At 32.5% G+C, this 21,068-nt stretch overlaps 1 protein-coding gene across 3 annotated transcripts in view; it reads right to left on the bottom strand.

The window, feature by feature from the left end:
• LOC148284927 (CD151 antigen-like) overlaps positions 1-21,068 on the bottom strand; it is a 486,275-nt gene that overhangs the window by 21,001 nt on the left and 444,206 nt on the right. Inside the window, exon 1 of one of the 3 annotated variants that reach the window (XM_088233046.1) lies at positions 6,796-6,985. The exons of the other annotated variants lie outside the window; for them this stretch is intronic. The gene's annotated coding sequence lies outside the window, so the exon portion shown is untranslated. Of the gene's footprint in view, positions 1-6,795; positions 6,986-21,068 lie in introns of those variants that run through there. 3 annotated transcript variants of the gene reach the window in all.

The raw sequence follows: 21,068 nt of genomic DNA, 5'->3' as shown, positions 1-21,068 counted from the left end.
ATAATGGATTGGGTTTTCCATGAAGGGGGGATGTTTCCTGATTCAAAGATCATGTTGATCAATGATAGGATGTAGGAGAGGGTAGGATCACTGTTATGTTGGATAAAACTATACAGTATACCGTCAATCCCTGGAGCTGAGTCTGTGAGCCGGGTCAGAATAGTCTTCAGTTCATCTAAACTGAAGCTATGATCTAACCAGCTTCTATTTGTAAACTGGTACCAATAGGGAGACTCATTCCAGTTATTTGCGGTCTGCGGGGCTAATTTGTTGGCGAACTCCTCAACCCACCCTAGGGTCTCAGGACGTCTCACTGGTGGAGTGAAAGAACCTCTAAATCGACGTATCATGCTCCAAACAGTTGATATAGGCACGTCTCGTGATAAAGAGCAACAGAAGTTTTTCCATCCTTGTCGTTTCTTGTCTCTTAAGAGGCGTTTTGTTTTAGCTTCAACCTGTTTAAAACTCAACAGGTTTTCTAGGCTCATGTTTAAGGAGTAAACTTTAGCTTGTTTTTTCCTTTTCAAAACTGCCTCCGCACATTCGCTATCCCACCATGGGGCAGGGGGGGGTTTACTTCTATTGCCTTTCTCCTTTACAGGGACATGTTTGTCTGCTGCTTCGACGATGCATGATGACAATGCTTCATAGCACTTCACTACATTCTCTTTCGTCGGGGTGGGCAGCTCGTTCACTTTAAGTTCAATGTCGTCAGAGAAGTATCTCCATTTAACTCTTTCTGTAATGTATCTCGGTCTTCGTCTTCCCCCAGGGGATAGGCCACTTTGGCAATATCTATGGCTGGATATGAGGTTGACTACTATAGGGTAATGATCACTACCAATAGTGTCATCCTTAATTGACCATTGCACAGATGGTGCCATTGCAGCGCTGGAGATGGTGAGATCCACTGCACTGGGTCGCTGATTTGGAAGCTGAAGGCGCGTCGCGGAGCCATCATTAAGGACACACATATTCAGATCATCCAAGAGATCAACAATATCTCTTCCCAACCTGTCGCATGTCGGAGCACCCCACAGGGCATGGTGAGCATTAAAGTCACCAAGGATAAGGAACGGAGGGGTCAATTTTTGGAACAAAGATAAAAGTATCGATTTTGAGGGTTTGTTGGTTGGGGAGATATACATGGAAAGGATGGTCAAGTCATTAACCTTTGCAGCTGTCACTTGGAAAGGACAGCCATCAGTCTTGACATTAATAGGGATAAAGGGAAGGGAGTTTTTGATGAGGAGGGCAGAGCCACCCTTCCCATCCTCACGATCATCTCGCAGACAGTGGAATCCCCGGAATCTAATAGTAGATCCCGGGACCATCCACGTCTCCGAAATGGCCGCAATTGAAATAGATTCTTCTTGCAATGTATGCAAGAGATCTTCTTTTTTATTTAAAATGCTATGGCTGTTCCACTGCAGAATCCTCATCTGAGGAGCCATGGTGGTGGTTAAGTAGGGAGGTTATATTTAGAAGTTGATGGGCGACGTTGGACGGTATTTGTGGATTGTTTTGAAGGATCGATACTAGAATACTCAATATGGTAGATATAATTGTATTGTTCGATGTTGGGACTGTGCTAGGAAAAGCATTCCCATTAGAACCAGATGGAAGTTGTCCATTCGGGAAATACAGAAGTGAAGGGTCATGATGAGGAACATTAGGTTTGGAAGGTAGTTTTTTTGACCTCGACTTCCTCTCTACTGATTTTTTGTAGGATATTGGCGCGGAGGGCGCGGGCATAACAACATTGACATTCGGTTTTGTCGTTTTAGAGACGATTTCTGCATAGGAAATCGTCGCTTTTCCGAACATTTTAGAAGCTTCAATATATGAAATGTTTCTGTCAGCCATCGTGTGTTTTATGTTTTGTTGCCTTTTAAGCTCAGGGCACAGCTTGCTGGTGGCAGAATGGTTACCAGAACAATTGAGGCATTTTATATCTTCAGCCGCCACCGTGCAGGATTCCCCATTGTGTGAGGAGCCACACTTGTAACAGCGCACAAGGGATCTACAGACAGTCTTTGTATGTCCGTACTTACAGCATTTAAAACACTGAATAGTCGGAAATACGTAGAGTTCTACGGAGAGGGACACATTGAAGATGGAAATGTGGGAAGGTAGAGATTTTGAGTCGAAGGTCAAAACCACCGTGCGGGAGGGTTTCCATTCGACTACGTCACCATTACTCGATCTGTAATTCAGTCGTCGAGCCTTGATTACTTTTCCGAATCCATGAGGTACCTCGGCATTCTCCACAATGTCCTGTTCAGACCAGTGCGAAGGGATGCCTTTGGTAACACCTTGTTTAGTTACTAGGAAAGTCGGAATGAAAACGTTATAATTATCTTTTTTAGCTATTTCTGATTTTACAAACGTATTGGCTTCGTTTGCCGTCTTAAACTCCACAGAAATACGGTTACGGCCGACGGACTTGATTCCGTTCCAGGCAGTCCGAATATTGTTTCTATGAAGAAATCGACCGAAGTCAATATCGTACAAGTTGGTTTGGGTGACGCCGTCTACTTGTACTTTTGTTACATGTACGATAAATGGAGCACGATCCATTCCATTGTACATGCGGGATTGGACTTTGGTAGGTGTGGTAATAGGCGATAAAGTGTTTGTGACCTCTGGAGTACCTGGGTTTGTAGAAGCTGAGGGTCGGGGGCTAGGTGTTTTGTGTGGGAGGGGGCGGTCTGACTCAGAACTCGATTTCCTCTCCGAATTTATAAGTTTGAGTTTTTTTGATTTAGGCCTTATTGTAACAAATTCGGCGGGATCTGGAACAGTGTCCATTGTACCGCACGACGAATCTAATTGAGATCCATCCGGTGGATCCGGAGGTTTCTCTTTATCGTTCATTTATAAAAAATAAAAAAAAATAAAAGTACAAAACAAGTTGTAAAAACCAAAAAAAAATTTGGCTACACGTGTATGGAAAAAATAATTGTTACCTGGTTATTAGGTTTCGGGACAGAGAACGAAAACAAACACAAACTACTGAAAACACTTAATAATAGATAAAATTGTATGTACACCACTCTTTTTTTAACCCAATTAGTGAATTATTTCGACTTTTTAAGGAAAAAACACAATAATTATTATCTAAGACAAACAAAAACGACCGCCACCACTGTTAGTCATAGACAATCCCTCTAAGTGACAGTCGAGGCTTGTACGCATCCTCGAGTGTTACGAGTTACGAAAGTGAGGGTGTGATTACCCTGTGGTTTTATTTGAGCTGATTTGTGTGTTTAATGATTATGTACCCGCTCAACTTTTTCAGACTGTTTTCAATTGTGATTTATGTGACATTGCGGAATTTGGATAATAAATAGTATTTTTATAAAACTGTGTCTTTTCCTCATTCGCATGTCACCCGAGATTGGCGAAACCGTCGAAGTGAGAACCCTGCACCAGCTGGCGTGAACACTATTATGATTTACCCAAATAATTTATTTTGAGGGCCATTTTCAAAGAGTTATAAATAACTCGCTATTAGAAAATGGGATCAAGTTGGGGTAGAGTCGAATCCGAACCACAGACCTTTGAGCAGTGAGTCCGAGACACAAGTCACTATACAACACTAGTCCCTCCTTCGCTGTATACTCCATCTTACGATGCTCTCAGCCACAGACATCTCTCTTATTCTGGTGTTCCTGACGCGATCTCTTAGATTTTTACCTTCTATGATACTCGGTGTCTTCATCTCGGATGTCCTTAATACTTGTTTAGTCCTGACTGCGTCTGCTCTTGCTTCAACCCTTTATTATGTCATCACTGGTCTTACGCATGCTTTGATTCTCATCTTACCCTTCCCTTAATAGCCACATTTTCATTTTTCTACATTGTGGATTTTTAGAGTACCAGAAATGGCAGCTACCTCGTTGACTCGTATTTCCTTACACAGATCAGCACCTCCAACCAGGTCTTTCTATGCCTAAATATCTGAAGGTGCTGACCTGATCTGGAGGTTTGTGCTCCACAGTCAGGTTACATGTTTTTGGTATTTTAGAGAAGGTCATCCATGTTGTATTTTCGATAGAAGTTGCCAGGTTATATTTTTTACAATCATTGTTTTGTCTGTCTATCTTTATTTGTTGGTCATTATTTTTCTCAGCTATTTGATTATAGCGCTATCTGCATAACATACCGCACAAACAATTTCCTGTCCTGAACATATAAATGTGTAAAAAATACAAAATAGAGATAGTAAATAATTACATTCGTAAATTGTTTCTATATAGATAAAATTGAGTGAACAAAAGAAAAATAAAAGTTCTGGAATTAAAGTAAATTAAAGTCCCCTTAAATATAATAAGTGTAATGTTTATATTGTTTTATGTATTATATTATCACCAAACTAAATAAATTTATAAAAATAAATGAATGGGTAAGTGTAAAATATCACACCGCAAAGTGAACAATGTTTTTGATATTAATCATATCATCATCATCATATTCATTTTCTTTCCGCACTGCATTGGTACACCAATCGCAGCATATCTTGATAATTTTTGTTCCATGAAGGTTAGATAATCAGTCTTACGCTTGACCATGTTTCACGTAAACTTTACCAAAAAATGAGGAAGTTCAGCGAAAAATTCTAATTTAAATTTCATAAAAATTTAAATTATGAGAAAACACAAAATCACGTATTTTTTCGCTCAAGTCTAGGAGAAAAGTAAAACGCTGAAGTTATAAATTTTATTGCGATAAATATTGCTGTAGTTTTTTTTTTTTTTAATATGTGAGTTGCATTATTATATTACCTTGCTCATAATGTACAAGGTTTATATTTACGTCAAAGGGATAGTTATTTATTTGTTTACTTCAAAAAAAAAAAACAATTATTCTATTAAATTTACTACAATGAAAAAGTTTGAAAAAAGTATCGCTGACTGCGAATCAGTTAAAGAAACTTCACACGAAGCTTTCTTCGTTAAGCCACTTAATAGTAATGAAAATAACGAGGCATTCAATCCTTAAATTTCCCGAGAGGGTTTCTCGATTGAAAGATAGAAAATTATTCCAAGATAGGCATACCGTTAGGTTTTAATTGCATTTCTATAATTGTAACCTGTAATTAAATGTGAATATTGTAAATATGCGATCCAATCAGTTGTACATAATCTGCAATAACAATGTACCTATATATATAAATGTGGATTATAACGTGAAAACTATCGTGATATAAAATTGTTCTTGTTCAATTAACCATTTTTTTAGCTTTCTTATTTTCTTTTTTTGAGGAAGCTTTATTGTTTTATTTTGAAGAAGAAAAAAACTTTTGAGTATTGGTGTGAATGTATGGAGATATTTCTTATTGTACGGATTTTACCGATAAAATACGAAAAGTTTCCTGTAACAAACTGACATAAAAAGGAGACAGTTTGGTTGGCTGAGCTATTATATACCCAGTATACCCACATATAAGAACTGTGAATGAAAAAATGATAAATATATCTAATGGGACGTCTAAGTTTAACACATATATAATATAATTTTCAATTAAGCAATGTAATGAAATTAATTTATTTATTTTCATTTAAGTTATAAATAATTGATGAAGGTATTTTGTACATTTAGCATGAGAGATGGATCGTCGTGTATTACCTTCACCTAAAAAAAATATTTAATAAATACGTGTTAATTACTTCCACACTTTGTCACTTACATTTTTTAAATTGGGTTTTCTCCGTGTAAAAAAATACATCTTACTATTACAAAGTTTAATCATAAGTATAAATGATAGTTTAATTATATAATTAAACCTCTAGAAAATTAAAACAAATGACATAAACATTTGTTTCTTTTGTACTGTATTTATTTTTTCACTGTAGTGCTTGCCAAGCTTACAAGCCTGACTTAGGCAAGTTTTTATGATATTTTATTGAACGGGCTTTCTTAAAAAATAATAATAATTTGAAAACAATAAATTAATGTTAAAAGTAAATTAAAATATTATTTATTTTTTTGATGTCAGATTACCCAGTCATTAAATTGGCGATTATATAATATACGCGTCGGTCTTTCGTGCAAACTTTGATTGATTCGAAATAAAATTTCATGTCATGTAGATATCTTTTTACTGCGAAATTAAATACAATTTATAGAAAATTAGCTAACGCTACACAGGCCTTTAAAAATGAAAAAGGCTCTTGGGCACCGGTAACTTTTTGACTGCTAAGTAGTTTTCCAATAAATCAAACTTTGTCAAATTAAATGTAGCGAGGTTAATTTAAATTCGCAATTCCAGTAATAAAATTATTTTAAGTTTACTCGTATTTATTCAGAGCACTTTTATTTTTGCTTGAGTTTATTTGTAAATCGCTCTCTTAAAACGTTAAAGTTTTTTATTTATTATTCATCACATTTCAAACAATTAAGAAGTTTTGTTTACGGTTAAGACGAATGTCTAATTCAGTGTCGATTTGAAGAAGGTAGGGCCCGATAGGACGAAAAAGGAAACGATTCGTGACAACAATAGTACCTACCTTGCTCAATGTCAAAACTTTTTCCGGTATAAAGTACACACCTATTGGATATCGGGTTTGGAACTTTGTTAATAAATCCAGCATTATATTCTAAATTAAAACCGGCAAGGCCCTTTGCATCCCTTTAAATTTCTTGTTTTATGTAATATGTAAGTAAGTTTTAGCGCGAAATATTGATGATACCTTAAATACCTAGATACGCCTAGGTATATGTCGTATATTATTCAATACATGTACAACATTTGTAGAATTTAATAGTTGAGGGTTTGGTTGGAGTTCTTACCCCAGTTAGAGATTGACAGAGAAGACACGAGGTGGTGTTTAATGCGTATTCATTAAATGGCGAATAAGATACAGCACTTGGTTGTGTAGCACGAGCGTAGCGGCGATGATGGGTTGAAGTAACTACACTTGAACTACATGCTGAAACTGTGTGATGTCATCAAGCTGGTCTGACGTGAACTGAACTGACTGATGTTGGCTGCGTCCTGTGGTCTCTTTATAGACCATATTCCTTTGTAGTTCATTTCTTCATAGAAGGGGTGATGTGAATGTACTGCAGGGCGACGATCCTGCCTTTATGTGTAATATTGCTAGAGTTGTAATATAAGTTGTATTGGGTTCGATAGAAAATGATGACATCGCATCGTCGGTCATTGTCTACTTCAGGTGAACTAATTTAATACGTGTGTGTCATCGACTGTGGACTATGGACCCTACACATTCAATTGAAATCGTGCAGTAAAATCGTAAAAATAAAGCGCAAATTTAAAGTAATAATATCGATTAAGCAAACGTTATAGAAAACTAAAATTTATTTTATAGTGTGGTTAAAGATTCCAATAAATATAAGTAAATTTTTGTATATAACCACTTATCGACTTTTCTATGTCCACTAATAAAAATGCTGTAGTATTTGATTAGCCCCCTACGCACCATTAGTGTGGATTAAAGATAAAAGAAGAAGGACTATCGCATTGACCTTCTTTCTAAGCCAATAAAATGAAAAATAGGGATGTTCCTGTAAACCATTCCTTTCTGTATTTTTATCAGATTTGTTACTACAGAGATAGAGGGAAATGTTTCCACCCTAAAAACATCAAAAGCCTTTTCACCCTCGAGTCTATCAATCTTGACATCTCTATTATATTTCTTTTCACGTCAGTGTTCAACATGTCAATTTATAAAATATTAAGAAATACCTTCGTGCTCTATAATAAAAGGCAAAGCGAGATAATGCAAGATATACCCCTTATCTTCGTGAAGAGTTCAATGAATCCGTAAGCAGAAAATATCAGAGTTCTGGTAAAAGACAAATAATATAAGTAACGAAATTCTTTTTTAAAAGCTCTCTATTCGTAAAATATTTATTTTATTTTATTGTAAAGCACAAATAAGTTTTAATAAATTTTGAATATATTGTTACAATCAATTATTAAGTTAACATAATATATTTAAATTCACAGTGCTTTTCCAATCAAATTATGTACCAATTAAAATATATATCATGATCTTTTATATCCGTTTAAGATTATTAACGGCAAATTAGATAGTTCGGTTTGAGTAATATCAAAATAAGTGTTCTTTGTGGCCATAACTTTAGAAACCCAAAAACTCTTAACATAGATTCGTTTAAAAATTACTTATCGTTTTTCAATCCGATATAAAGAATGTACGTATTAAATAATACTATTGAAAGCACAGAGATGAGTATTTTTGATGGGAGGTTATTAAGGTTTAAAAAATCTATACAAGATGAAATTTATACTAATAATAATAATTTTATTTAAATCAATAACATGATTCATCTATTTATTTAATAAAATATATTATTTATTCAATAAAAAATGTGTATTTTATTAATGTTTGCTTGAAGAAAAATATGTGATGTCTTTTTATTTGAATATTTAGGTTTTTTCATATTCTTTTTATAAAAAAAGTATATTATGGTAAAATAGTGTAATAGCATATTTTATTTATACTATTTAATCAATTATATTTGAAGGCAAATAATCTTCATTAAGTTTTTCTTAAAGTTTATACATTTTTTTTATTTTAGTTCTAGTGGAAGGTTATTGAAATATTTTTGTCTTGAATAAACATACATAGTTATTTCTCAATAATTGAGACTTTTACTAAGGTGTTTTAAATTGTTTTGGATAAATTAAAAAAATATACTTTCTTGCGGCAACTTGAGATTTTGAAAAAACCACGAGTGTTTATTATCTTGCTGATTTTTTCAATACAACCTTTATAATGGTTTTCTGTACTACTTTAATAGAATTGTTTATAACCATTAGTTTTATAACCATATTAATATGGTTATAAAATCCGACCCCAAAAAACTCTCGTATTGGAGTAAAGATTAAACTTTTGCAACAGTTTTTAGGCTATTTAATTCTAGGATGTTTCTTAATCCTATAAAAATGTATAAACATTATCAAACTTGTTATGTACATTTAAGATAAAAAATAAATATTCTGCTTTTTCTGGCTTTTTAATGAATGTTGAAACAAGACAGTGGATGCAGCACCCTTGACTGATAGCAGTTACTAAGCGGAGGTGATATATAGCGGGTGCCTCTTGAGAGCTTTAACCACGCTCGCAGTCCTGGACGTCCCGATTGACAGTTCCTCGGCAGTTCACATCTGAACTTGGGAGGACTAGAGGCCTGGAGAGATATTATGTTGAGAAAAAGTTCAGTGAATACGTATTTTAGTTGTTATTAGATTAAGACCGCTGGAAATTTATTGTTTCAATGTAATATTTTTACCGTTAATAAAATAAACAATTTTCAGACTAATAATATAATTCATGTTAAACATTTGCGTCTTTGAATGCTACTTTTGCTAAATCAAAACATGAGAGACGTGTAAAAATCTTTTTAGAAAAATTCAAAGAATTTTATAAATCTGGAGCTTTTTTTTCAGCCCCCCTAGACTGCATATTTTTTTAAATATTATACATCATGCATTTGAAAATAATAAACAGCATGCCTTTTCATTAATATAAAGCACAATTTTTTTCAAAGCTTTTATCAATCAATAGTAGCTCAAGCAATACTATAATTATTCAAAATAATAATTAGAAGATGCTTCAAAGGGAATACGGCGATCTAATTAAGAAAACCTAAGTGTCAACCCACAAAGAAAATATCTCATTACAAACAAATGAAATTTCTTTGTTTCTCGAAATGCGAGTCGGGTTCATAATAGACCCTACAGAACACAATCGAGGGAAGTATTCCGATGACGCCACATCTCACAACCACCCCTAATGATCGGGTGATTTCAACACTTCTGCCTCGAGGGAAATTAGCCGCAGAGTTTTCAGTTTTCTGTAGACAAATAATCAAATATTCAGCTTGAAGTTTTATCTTCCTGAAATGCGCTTCGGGCAGAATATTTTTATGAAAATATTAATTTTCACTCTTTTGTCTGCCGGGACTTGTGATTTGAAAATTGATTTTATCTTTGGTTTTTGTAGACACTTGATTCTTCATGATCGTATTATATTTATTTGGGATGAAAACGGACAAATAAATATTTTGCAATCAACATTAATTTATAAATTAGAACACCGCGGGTTTCTGATAATTCTAAAAGTTTCAAAAAATAATATTTAATATAGTTTTTATTGTTTTCAAAAACATTTTTCACTTTGTGGTATGACATTTTAAACTTATTTGTTTATAAATTTGTATAAACAACTTAATTTTTTAAAAGTTAAATTCTTGACGATGAGGTAGTAACCTCGAAACCGGTCGAAGTGTAATTAAAAAAATTAAGTGGTTTATACAAATTTATAAACAAATAAGTGTTATATAGTTTTAATTATGTTGTATTCTTTTTATTTTGGAAAAGTTCCATATGACAAAATATTATCGTAAGAAACACGCGATTGTGGCATATAAAAAAAAACATTATGAGTTATTATATTTAAATAAAAAACATTTTCAAAAGTATGTTAATTAGTACCTTATTTGCATTTAATTACATCAACGATATACAGGTAAAATAAATAAAATTGTTAATTAAATTCAAAACAACTCACACGAATAGCACATTTTGAAAATGCCCTTTTTTTACCAAATATTATCTCTTACTAGGTGTTCATTTTTATTTTGAGGACACAATGATTTGAAAGGTTGAAAACAAATGTGATGAGTCTCTTTTACTCGTTTCATCTTATTAAATGCTTTCTATAAATTTCTACAACTCATTAACTAATAAATATTTAGATCTATGTAATTTTAAATCATTATAGTAAACAACAAACATATTGCTTAGGGTAAGTTAAATTAAATGTTGTAGGTATATACTGCGTAATTTGCTGGGAAAGAGATATTTTTTGTACTGATTACATTTAAATGTTTTTTGCTGCATGTAGCTAGAAGGTAATCTATCCTTCGTTTAAATTTTTGATTTTCTATGTTTATTTTCATATATTGGTATTTTTAACAATTTAAAAAATACATAATAAAATTATTTTTAATTCTATTGTACTATTTTTTTTTATTAAATATGTACTTCGCATTTTTCGCATTTGTATCCGTTTTCAATAACCTTGAAAGTAAAATATTGAAGTTTTGTTTGAGAACCCGAAGACGAATTGCTTAAAAAGCAGTTTATCGGAACTTAAATACAATTTTATGACTTTTTTTGGGAAAACATTGTAAATATGTTTTTTTATGAACAAAGGCTTCTGAATGAAAAAAAAAAGGAATTTCAACATCAAAATTACAAAGATATTATTTTTGGGTACACATAGGTAGGTACAAACATAAAAAAAATATGCGCCATGTAATTTTTAAAATTGGAATACCAAATACATATTATAATCAAATGAATTATTTTGATTTTTTTTTTTTAAATATACGGCACTTAGTGCCTTTTACATACTAGTTGCGTAGACATTAAAATACACACATGTAAGTAGAATTAAAAGTCAAATATAGTATTTCAAATAAATGAATAGCTTAACAGTATACAAATTATAAGAAGTCAAAAAAAAAAGATTCACAATTTAAAAATTAGATCACCAGTTATAAAAATATTGATAGAAAAGAAAATCAGGTCAATATTTTGGAACCTGTAAAAAAAACCAAAAAACAATTCATATAAATATTTTTTTTTTAAACAATTTTGAATGACACTAAACAATAGAAAAATATTTATATGTATTATTATTTAAAACTACTACTTAGGTAACTAGTATAAATATACATAAAAATACCAACTTATATAAAAAAATTGATAAAGAGAAATATTATGTACTTTAATAAAAAAAAACCAAGAAAAGAAAATAATTATTTAAGAAAGAAATTTAAACAATTTTGAACAATACTGAATAATGATAAAAAAATAAAAATGTCATCTAGAACTATTACTTACTAACTTCTACTTATAAAATACAGGATAAGGTCCGCCTTGTAAGTACTAAACTTCACATGCAATGAGTAACCATCGTCTCAGTACTTATTGCCGAGAGTGTAAAGTCTATTGATTACTGCATTTTTACCATAAAAAGTCGAAGTATTGTTGCCACAGTATTGGTAGGTTTGCCGAGTTGTCTTTTTCAGTACATTAAAATTAAATAGTAATAAAATTATATTTGTAAGATTTGAATTCAAATTAAAAACATTAGTTTTTATCAAAATAATTAAAATAATTTATTTCAAAATTAAAAAAGTGTTCTTAATTGTTATTGATTTATGTACGAGTATTTCGAGCCATGATCGCCAAAGCACTGTAACCGCAATATTTATCCGAATATTTTTTTTTCTTCTTAATGGTCAAGGAATAAACTTTGAGAACTAAGTTTTGTTCCGACCATATATTTTGTTGATATCAATAAAATAAATTGTCGAAATATAATTTGACTCTCAAAATGTAATTCCCTGTTGATTGAGAGGAAATAAAATACTGTTTTTGTCGGTTACGATGTTTCGGAAATCATGACTCGATATTAATGATAAGAAATGTTTTTTAAAAATTCAGCACAATTATTTAAAAGGGTGTGTTTTAGTTCAAACGATTTATCAAATCCTGGACCCTATTTGGGGAAGGAGACAGTTTTCAATTATTTTTTTTACCCCTTTCGATCTATAAAATTAGAAGCTGACTTAACAGCTTTAATGAACCATCAATTAACTTCAAAATTACTCAAAATCTTGTCTGAAAGTATCCGGCTTCAGTGCCATTTTAGGGGTTGACGTTTCCCGTTTCCGTGATATTTGGGGCGACTGGGAATCGTATTTTATGGCCATCGGAAAACATTTTAAGGAAATAAGTTCGTTCTACTGGACATGTTTTAGGATTGTTAACCCTTTTTCATTTCCCACAAGTGTCATTATCAGTCACGACACACAATAATAGGATTTATTCAATATTTTTTACTATCAACCGTTGTACTCGGATTAAAAATTGAAACATAAAACTTTCATCAAAAATGCTTTTATTTAAATGAATTAACTATTCATTTTGATATAAAATATATAATTATGTATCAAAATATACAAGTCATCTTGTATATATACTTAAATTCATTCAAGTCGATCACTAAACTTGATATACCCTATTTGTATTGTTTTCTTCCAATATCTGTAATTGACCGGTTTAAGTGTTTGATTTCGCCAATGTTGGACCATGTAGTGTTCTTTGAATTAAATTAAATACACTAATATGGAAACTGCAGTAAGCAATTTGCAAAAGGTAAATATTTCAGCTATTAAAGCTATTTTCTTAGTCATGCATCAACAGGTCAGGAACTCCGTAATTGCCTGTACGTCTATATTCATTTCTCAAAATCAATTCTCCATCTCTGGTGAGATCTTCTTCTTCATTCTGTGCCATGTACCATTTTAGGTCTCCCCGACGCCGGTGTTGGACATTTATCTAGAGTAGGCATTCCAGTCCTGCGCCAATTGGAACAGCGCCTCAACCCCGCGCACTCCCGTCCAGTCGCGGATTTTTCTCAGCCAGGACATCTATCGCCTTTCAACTCCACGCGTCATGATAAGCGGTAAAAGCGCATATTTGTTTCAGCGTATTACATGGCCCCGATATGCGAGTTTTATTGAGGACAGTAGTTCTTTTTCGGCACTGGCTTATCTCTGCATCCCTACGTAAGTCACTAAATCTGTCCACGGGATTATCAGCATTCTCCGTTGAAGCATTATTTCAAAAGCCTCTAATCGGTTTGATTGATCACAAATTGACAATACTGCAGTTAGGGGGTACAATGAAAGTTTTTAAAGTTTCTTTGTTTTGTTATTCTCGCGGTTTGATTGCAAAGAAATATTAAATTTTCGCTTAATTAGTTAAAAAAAAATTGATATTGATATGCAAAACTGAAGAAAGACTCAAGTCTTTATAAACAGTTTCGGCAAAGGGGTGGATGCTTTCATTGTAATCGGTTCATGAAGTTCACATTAAGAGTCGATGTTTCAACCCCGTAGAGCAGTATTGACCACACATAGCATTTGACCATCCGCTGTCTCAGTTTTGAATTAAGACCGCAGAAAAATGTTTTCATGCCATTGAACGCTGACCGTACTATTTCTATTTTGCATCTAATTTTCCTATCAAAATTCAAATGAGAAGTGATTTGACTGCCGAGGTATTAAAAGTTAGTTACTCTCTCGATTTTTTTATCATTCAGTCGCAATACAGCACTATTGCGAAGGTTCCGGCTAAACACCATCATCTTTGGTTCTGTCAAGATACCTATGATTAATATAAATTTATTCCGATTTTTTACGTGTTCAAATGTACATAAGAACATATACATACAATTCAATTTTGCTGGCAAATATAAGTGGTACTTAAGCCATGTAATATACGTCAGCCATGTGGCATTAGGATTTGTGGATTCGCTTTTCTTCAAATTGTCAGAGTGATGGGGGTGAATTTCATTCCTTTTCCATTACGTTTCTCGATTTGAATTACAAACCTTAATAAAATGGCATGAAGGCTGTTGTTCTGTCAGGTAACATATTTTTTACTTAGATCTTTGATGGCTAAAATAATACATTTTATAGCGATTTTCAAAAAGGTTTCTGCTTTTATACATATACAGTTTCCATTGAATACGTTTAACCATCGACCTATTAATACACATAGACGCGCCCCACAGAGTAAAATATTTTAAAAAGTAGTAACACGAAAACGTACTTATAATTACTAAGTACGGTTTTTTTACCGAAGATGAATCTCACCCACGTGATAAAGGTTTCAGATCTTTTACTTCACGAAAGCCAACAGATGGAAGAGTTGAGGAAATGTGGATGTTCAAACAGGGGCAGAATGGTGAATGTTACACAGTATGCAAAGTGGCCACTTAAAACAGCCAATGACAGGTCGTAAGACCTGTAAATGCCTAGACTTCCATATTCTCTTATCAAAAAAATGTTTTCTCTCTCTGTTGAAATAAATTTGAATATGAACAACTCCCTAGGGAGGAAATCCAGCCAGTCTGCAAGCATTTGGACAAACTCAAACATTGTTCTTCCATAACACGTTACACAAATACAAAAGTTACTAGATACTCAACCCTGATGCTGCAAAAACAATTAAAAATGAATACAACTTTTGGTCAAAGAGGATTGGCCTACTACTCGGTTAAAGTTTACAATCTTCTTCCATTGTCCTGTCCTGACCTGTAAGTATTTACAATATAAAATTGATATTTAAGAAATGGATAGTGGAGGTGGGTTGCGCACGGACCGATGAGTGGATCAAGCCAAATAGGTGAAAATTCGTTTCCTGATTATGAAATTTTGTCTACATGTCTATATGAATTTATTGTGTTTTTTATGATTATTTTAGTTTATTTTAATTATTTTGTTTACGAAGATAATTAAGTTAATTGGATTAATTACGTTTTTATTATCTACTTATGGTAACTAGTTAAATAACTAGTTAAAGGTATGTTTCATTATACTTATTGTAAAAAAAATATTTAAATATCAATGTATGGTTCCATACCAAACAGAACTTAATATTCTGTTTATATTGTATTTTATAACATTATTTACCTAGCCGCTTTCAATATTTAAGCTGCATTTCTTTGATATGTTTGTATTTTATTTGTTTATCTTTTTTTTTAAATATCTAGCTTCTACAGCTCAGTAAAAAAAAAACACTTCTAACCACAGTTTTGTATTTTATTTCTTTAAATTGTATTTTTAAAAATTTATGTTGTTTACATAATCATCTTTTTATTTTTATTTTTATACCATCTATACTTCTTAACACAGTTCCTATGTTTTATTTATTTTTAAAGTATTTCTTTTTAATTTATGTTGTTTATATTCTCATCTTCTTTTATTTATACCAACTTAACTTCTTAACACTGTTCTATCTTTTATTTCTATATACTGTATTTTTTAAATTTAATGTTGTTTATATACTCATGTTTTATATAACTTACATGTATGTAAAAGCCTTATGGACGTGAAAAATTAATAAAATAAAACAAAACAAAAGTTTCCCGTGGCACGAGACACTCCAGTGAGGGAACACTATTTTGTATAAAAAGAATACAAAATTGCAAAAGTATAAATAAATATTGAAAAAGTAAACGCTTACGGTCAGTATTATTAATCAAGAAATTTCGATACTCGTGTTAAAGAACACATGAGATGTCTTAGTAATAATAACTTCTCAGAATTCGCCAACCAGATTATAGACTCAAATCATGAATTTAATAAAGATACCGGTGTTCAAGTTTTACACATAAATAATAAAGGACTTAAAGTAAATAATATGGAGATTTTTTACATAAAGAAGGCTTTGAAAAATAATGTCCCATTAATTAATAATCAAGTAACTTTCCAATATAGTCCATTATTCGATATTTCATTGTAATGGTCACCCTACCCTCCCCCTCCCTTTTTCCTCCTTTTCCGATTGTTAGTCCTTTTATTTATTTAATTTTTTTTATTTTTTTTTATTCCAGTAAAATGGCTATAAAGTGCAGAGCCAATTCTACCATATAAACATATAAACATATAAACATAAACATAAATATAAACAAAAATATAACAATAAACATAAATATAACAATAAACATAACTATAACAATAAACATAAATATAACAATTAACATAAATATAACAATAAACATGAATATAAACATAAAATAAAATTTTATATTGCAGCACTTATGGTGGTCTTAACATATCGCGCCATCGCTTGAACAACGGTGATTGGATCCACTCTGCAGTGGCTTGAAGAATTTCGTTATTAGACTTTTTTAGGCGTTCCCATAGGCTCCAGGCTCTTTGGCGAAGCAGGGCAGCGAAGGTGTTTATTCGTCCAGCTGTAAACATTTCAGAGGCACTGCAGTACCTAGGCAATCCGAATAATTGTCGGTATGAGTTGTTATACGTGATCCTTAATTTATTCCACGCTCCTTGCGTATAGTTGTTCCAAAGTTCCGCTGTATACATGGACGTCAAATACGAAGTAAATATGATTTTCTTCACTTCGTTACTGCATTGAAAGAAGCGTCTCGCTAGCATAGAGGCCCTGACATTAATGGCTCTTCTCTGTCTCTCTATGTCCTGATCGTCTTTACAATTATCAGTCAGTATGTGCCCTAGATATTTGACTTTTGCAGTTACCATTAAACTGTTGTTGTCTAGGAATACAGGTGGTGATGGGTTCAGGTTCTTTTGAAATATTAGCTTCATAAGTCATTAACCCTCGGTGGTGGCGTAGTGAAGCATGTGTCTAACCTGCATGTCGATTTTATATTTTTGCAAATCTACTATGGTGAAGGTGTGTAGTGGTATTTGCATGTTGATGTAGTGTTGTTATCCTGACAAAGAGACGGGTTACGTCTCGAAACCGGTAGATAGATAAGTCGGTGAGTGGTTTTATACAAATTTTATTAAGATAATATTATACCTTACGGTCAGCATCATTAGTGTCATTAATTTATTATGAATTTTTTACGAATATCTGATGACAGATCCGACAGATTTTCGATATAAATGGAGTGCGCAAAAACTACACAGTTTCCTTATTCCGGAACATTCGTTTTATGATTTCGAATAAAAAACTAGTAAAAGAAAAAATGTTTGTCATCTTACTTTTACGACATCTTATATCTCATAATTCTCTCAATAACTCTTCTCTTTTTGTCTCAGGTTTTAGAAAAAAAGGACATCTTACTTTTTATTCGAACTGAAATAAGCTTTAAAATAGCTTTATACGCAGAATGAAAAGTATAAACCTGGTTCATTTAATTTATTTTGGACTATGCGATTGTGAAAACGCCATAATGGGAACATTTAGATTTGGCTCTTACGATTTATATCTTGAAAAGCGATTTGGATTTAATGACGAGGTGTTGACTAGAAGTTTCCAGAAGAAATGAAGATAAATGAAGCCAGGAAATTTAAGAAAGATTTATGATATTTTCAGATTCGATAATATATTTTGCTTTGTTGTTGATTGAGATAAACAATTAGAGTAGGTAATTTTATCGAAAAATATGAAAGAGAAAAAAAATCGACGTATGGTCTTGGTAAATAGTTACAGAACTCAACTCTTTCATTATGAAGGCATAAAAATAAACATTAAATTCTCATAGTTATCATTCCTTTTATCGCACCTAATGGTGCGTAGGGCACTGCATTGGTACACCAATTGAAGTTACATGAAGATAAGATAATCAGTCTTATGCTTCAGGTACTAGTCAAGGGAGTATGAAATATTCTAGTGTAAATTTAACATCAGCCATGTCGGGAATCGAACCTGAGACCTCTTGCATGGTAGGCAAACGCGCTGACCATTACACCACGAGGCCGACTAATAGTTAAGAAATATTTTTCAATTTTTAAAATTCTTAAATTAAAAAAATAAAATAAATATTGGCGTTCAATTTTCATGGCCATTATCAACGAGTTGTAAATAACTCACTATAAGAAAATGGAAATCAAGTTGGGGTAGAGTGAGGTTTGAACCTCGGGCACTGGCCCGTCAGTCCGCAACACTAGCCACGGGACCATAACTCGATTCGGATTGCGTATAGCGAATGGATAAAAGAATTTACGATGCGAATGTTGATGGATGCAGAAAACGAGGAATACCGAGAAAGACATGGCACGACCTCATCCAACAAGCAGGCGTGCGTGCATGAGAAGATGCATGAATTCAGAGGAAGGGAGGTATGTACGCAAAGACAGAGTGATAAGGTTATTCTGCTATTCTCTCGGACAACCCTTAAGGGGAAGGGACGTGATGGTTTGTTTTTCTATAGAATAAATTTATAACGCACCCCCCAGAAGTACACTGCGGTATATAAGCTGTTTGGCAGGAGAGTAAAAACAAACTTTTTGAAATTTAATAATATTTATAGCTTAATGTAAGTATCTTGACATTTTACCTAATGCCTAGTACTTTATGTGGTATTTGCTAATTCGACTGTCAAAATATGAGAAGACTGTAGCATCATTATTACTGCAGTGTTTTTTACTGACAATTTATTTAATTGATTTAAAAATAAAAAATGAAGTTTAAGGTTATATCTCGCTCAAAAAGATGAAACAATATCGTGAAACTGTATTCATAACTCAAAACAGCCAAATTTAGATTTACGGCAGTACTTCTGAGGGTGCGATTTTTTTCTTTTAACATTATGTTATATTATTTTAATAACATAACTATCTACTGTAATTTGTGATCTATTATTGTATTTAGAATGAATTGGGCCTTTTTTCTGTAATGTACGAAATATCTGAATAAATAAATGAAATAAAAAAATAAAAAAATAAAATTAAGTTAGAGAAAAGAACAACAACAACAACAAACCATCACGCCGTTTCTCCGTTGGAGTAGGCAGAGAGTATATAACGCTATATCACTATGTCTTTGCATACATACCTCGCTTTCTCTACATTCATACATGTTCTCATGCATGCACGCCGATTATTCTTACTTTTTTTTTTCAATGTATCATTTACATGCTTATTGAGAAAGTCAGTTTATAAATTAATAAACAAAACAACACAAAAAAATAGTCTGGTTTCAATTAATAAATAAACATTCTAAAAATAATCAAATAAATTAACGCAAATAAAATAATATGGTCAGTTTCATATACTGCTATCTTCCATGTACTCATTTGGTCTGTAACATTCCTTTTGTAGAAGTATGCCTTTTACAATTATTTTGAATTTATTGTTCGTCATAATTAGGACATTGTCGTGTATTCTATTGTAGAAGCGCACGCAGTGCCCCACAAACAATGTGCTTACCTTACTCAGTTTTAATTTCAGGATTACTAATTTGTCCTTACTTCTTTATGTGTTGTAATTATGTTTGTCGCTATTTTTTTGAAAGAGAGATATATTTTTACGCACATACATAATAATCTCATCAATATACTGACTATATATCGTCCTAATGTTTATTTCTTTAAAAGTATTTCTTAAAAAATCACGATAATGTAAGTTGTAATTACCTCTTAATGCCCTCTTTTGCAAAAAAAAAACTGCTGAAATATCGGCAGCCCGACCCTAACTTTTTTTTTTTGTTTTTTTTTTTTTTTATTAAGTTTTATTCATTTAAACAAAGAAGTAACATACAAAATTGTATTTTTGTCCCCGCAAAGCCGAAGCTTGTCTGCGGGTTACATTACATTTTATTTTTTTAAATGTATAAGTAAGTACATAGTTTAATAATAATTAAAGAATAAAATATATTTATACACTTAAGTTTCACTTGCTGTTTAATAATTTTTTGACTATTTTTTTTAATGAAATTAGGTTTTTTTTTTCACGATTTTCAGCTGGTATTAAATTGTACAGTTTTGGTACTACACTACCCATTGTTTTGTCACCATAGTAGTTTTTCTGTCGTGATACCATCAGCTGCTGTGCCGATACTTGTCGGGTCATGATCTGGTGGTTTATTTTGGATTTAAAATTGCAATCGAGGCCATGAAATGCCATAAGACATAATAGTGTGAAAGGAGCTAAAATAGACTTTTCTCGCTGTAGCTACATCTTGACATGTCCATCTTCAAGTATTTGATGGGCTTGATCGTGCCATGTCTTTCTCGGTCTTCCTCGTTTTCTGTATCCATCAACATTCGCATCGTAGATCCTTTTAGCCGTTATTTCGCTGTCCATTCGCTCTACATGTCCAAACCAACGCACCACCCCTTCCTTGATTATGTCGATAGATTTTTTTTTTCGGTATTCCGGTTTTATTTCCCACGGTTGGTACCCACAGAATTGTCGTTTTTTCTTCCACCGAAATACGGGAAAAATAAGACATGTAAAATACACACAGTTAAACTCCAATTATCCAGATCAACGAGTGTCAGATGTAATCCGGATATGCAGAACTCCGAATAGTTAGATTTACCATTAAATTAAGGAAATATTTTGAATTAAAACCCAAAATTTACTCTAAGATCGTTTTTTGGTTGTTTTTGAAATAATACGAAGAATAGAAATCACAGTAAAAACTTATTTAAACATGTACAGCAAAGTAAATTGCTTTGACGAAGGCAGCAAGCGCCGTGTTTTATTTATTACCA

Source organism: Micrasema longulum, unplaced genomic scaffold, assembly GCF_059751315.1.
Source record: "Micrasema longulum isolate JH-2025_06_02 unplaced genomic scaffold, ASM5975131v1 h1tg000076l, whole genome shotgun sequence".
Classification (NCBI taxonomy): domain Eukaryota; kingdom Metazoa; phylum Arthropoda; class Insecta; order Trichoptera; family Brachycentridae; genus Micrasema; species Micrasema longulum.
The sequence above is the reverse complement of the archived record's forward strand: the minus strand, read 5'-3'. Positions and strand labels throughout refer to the sequence as shown.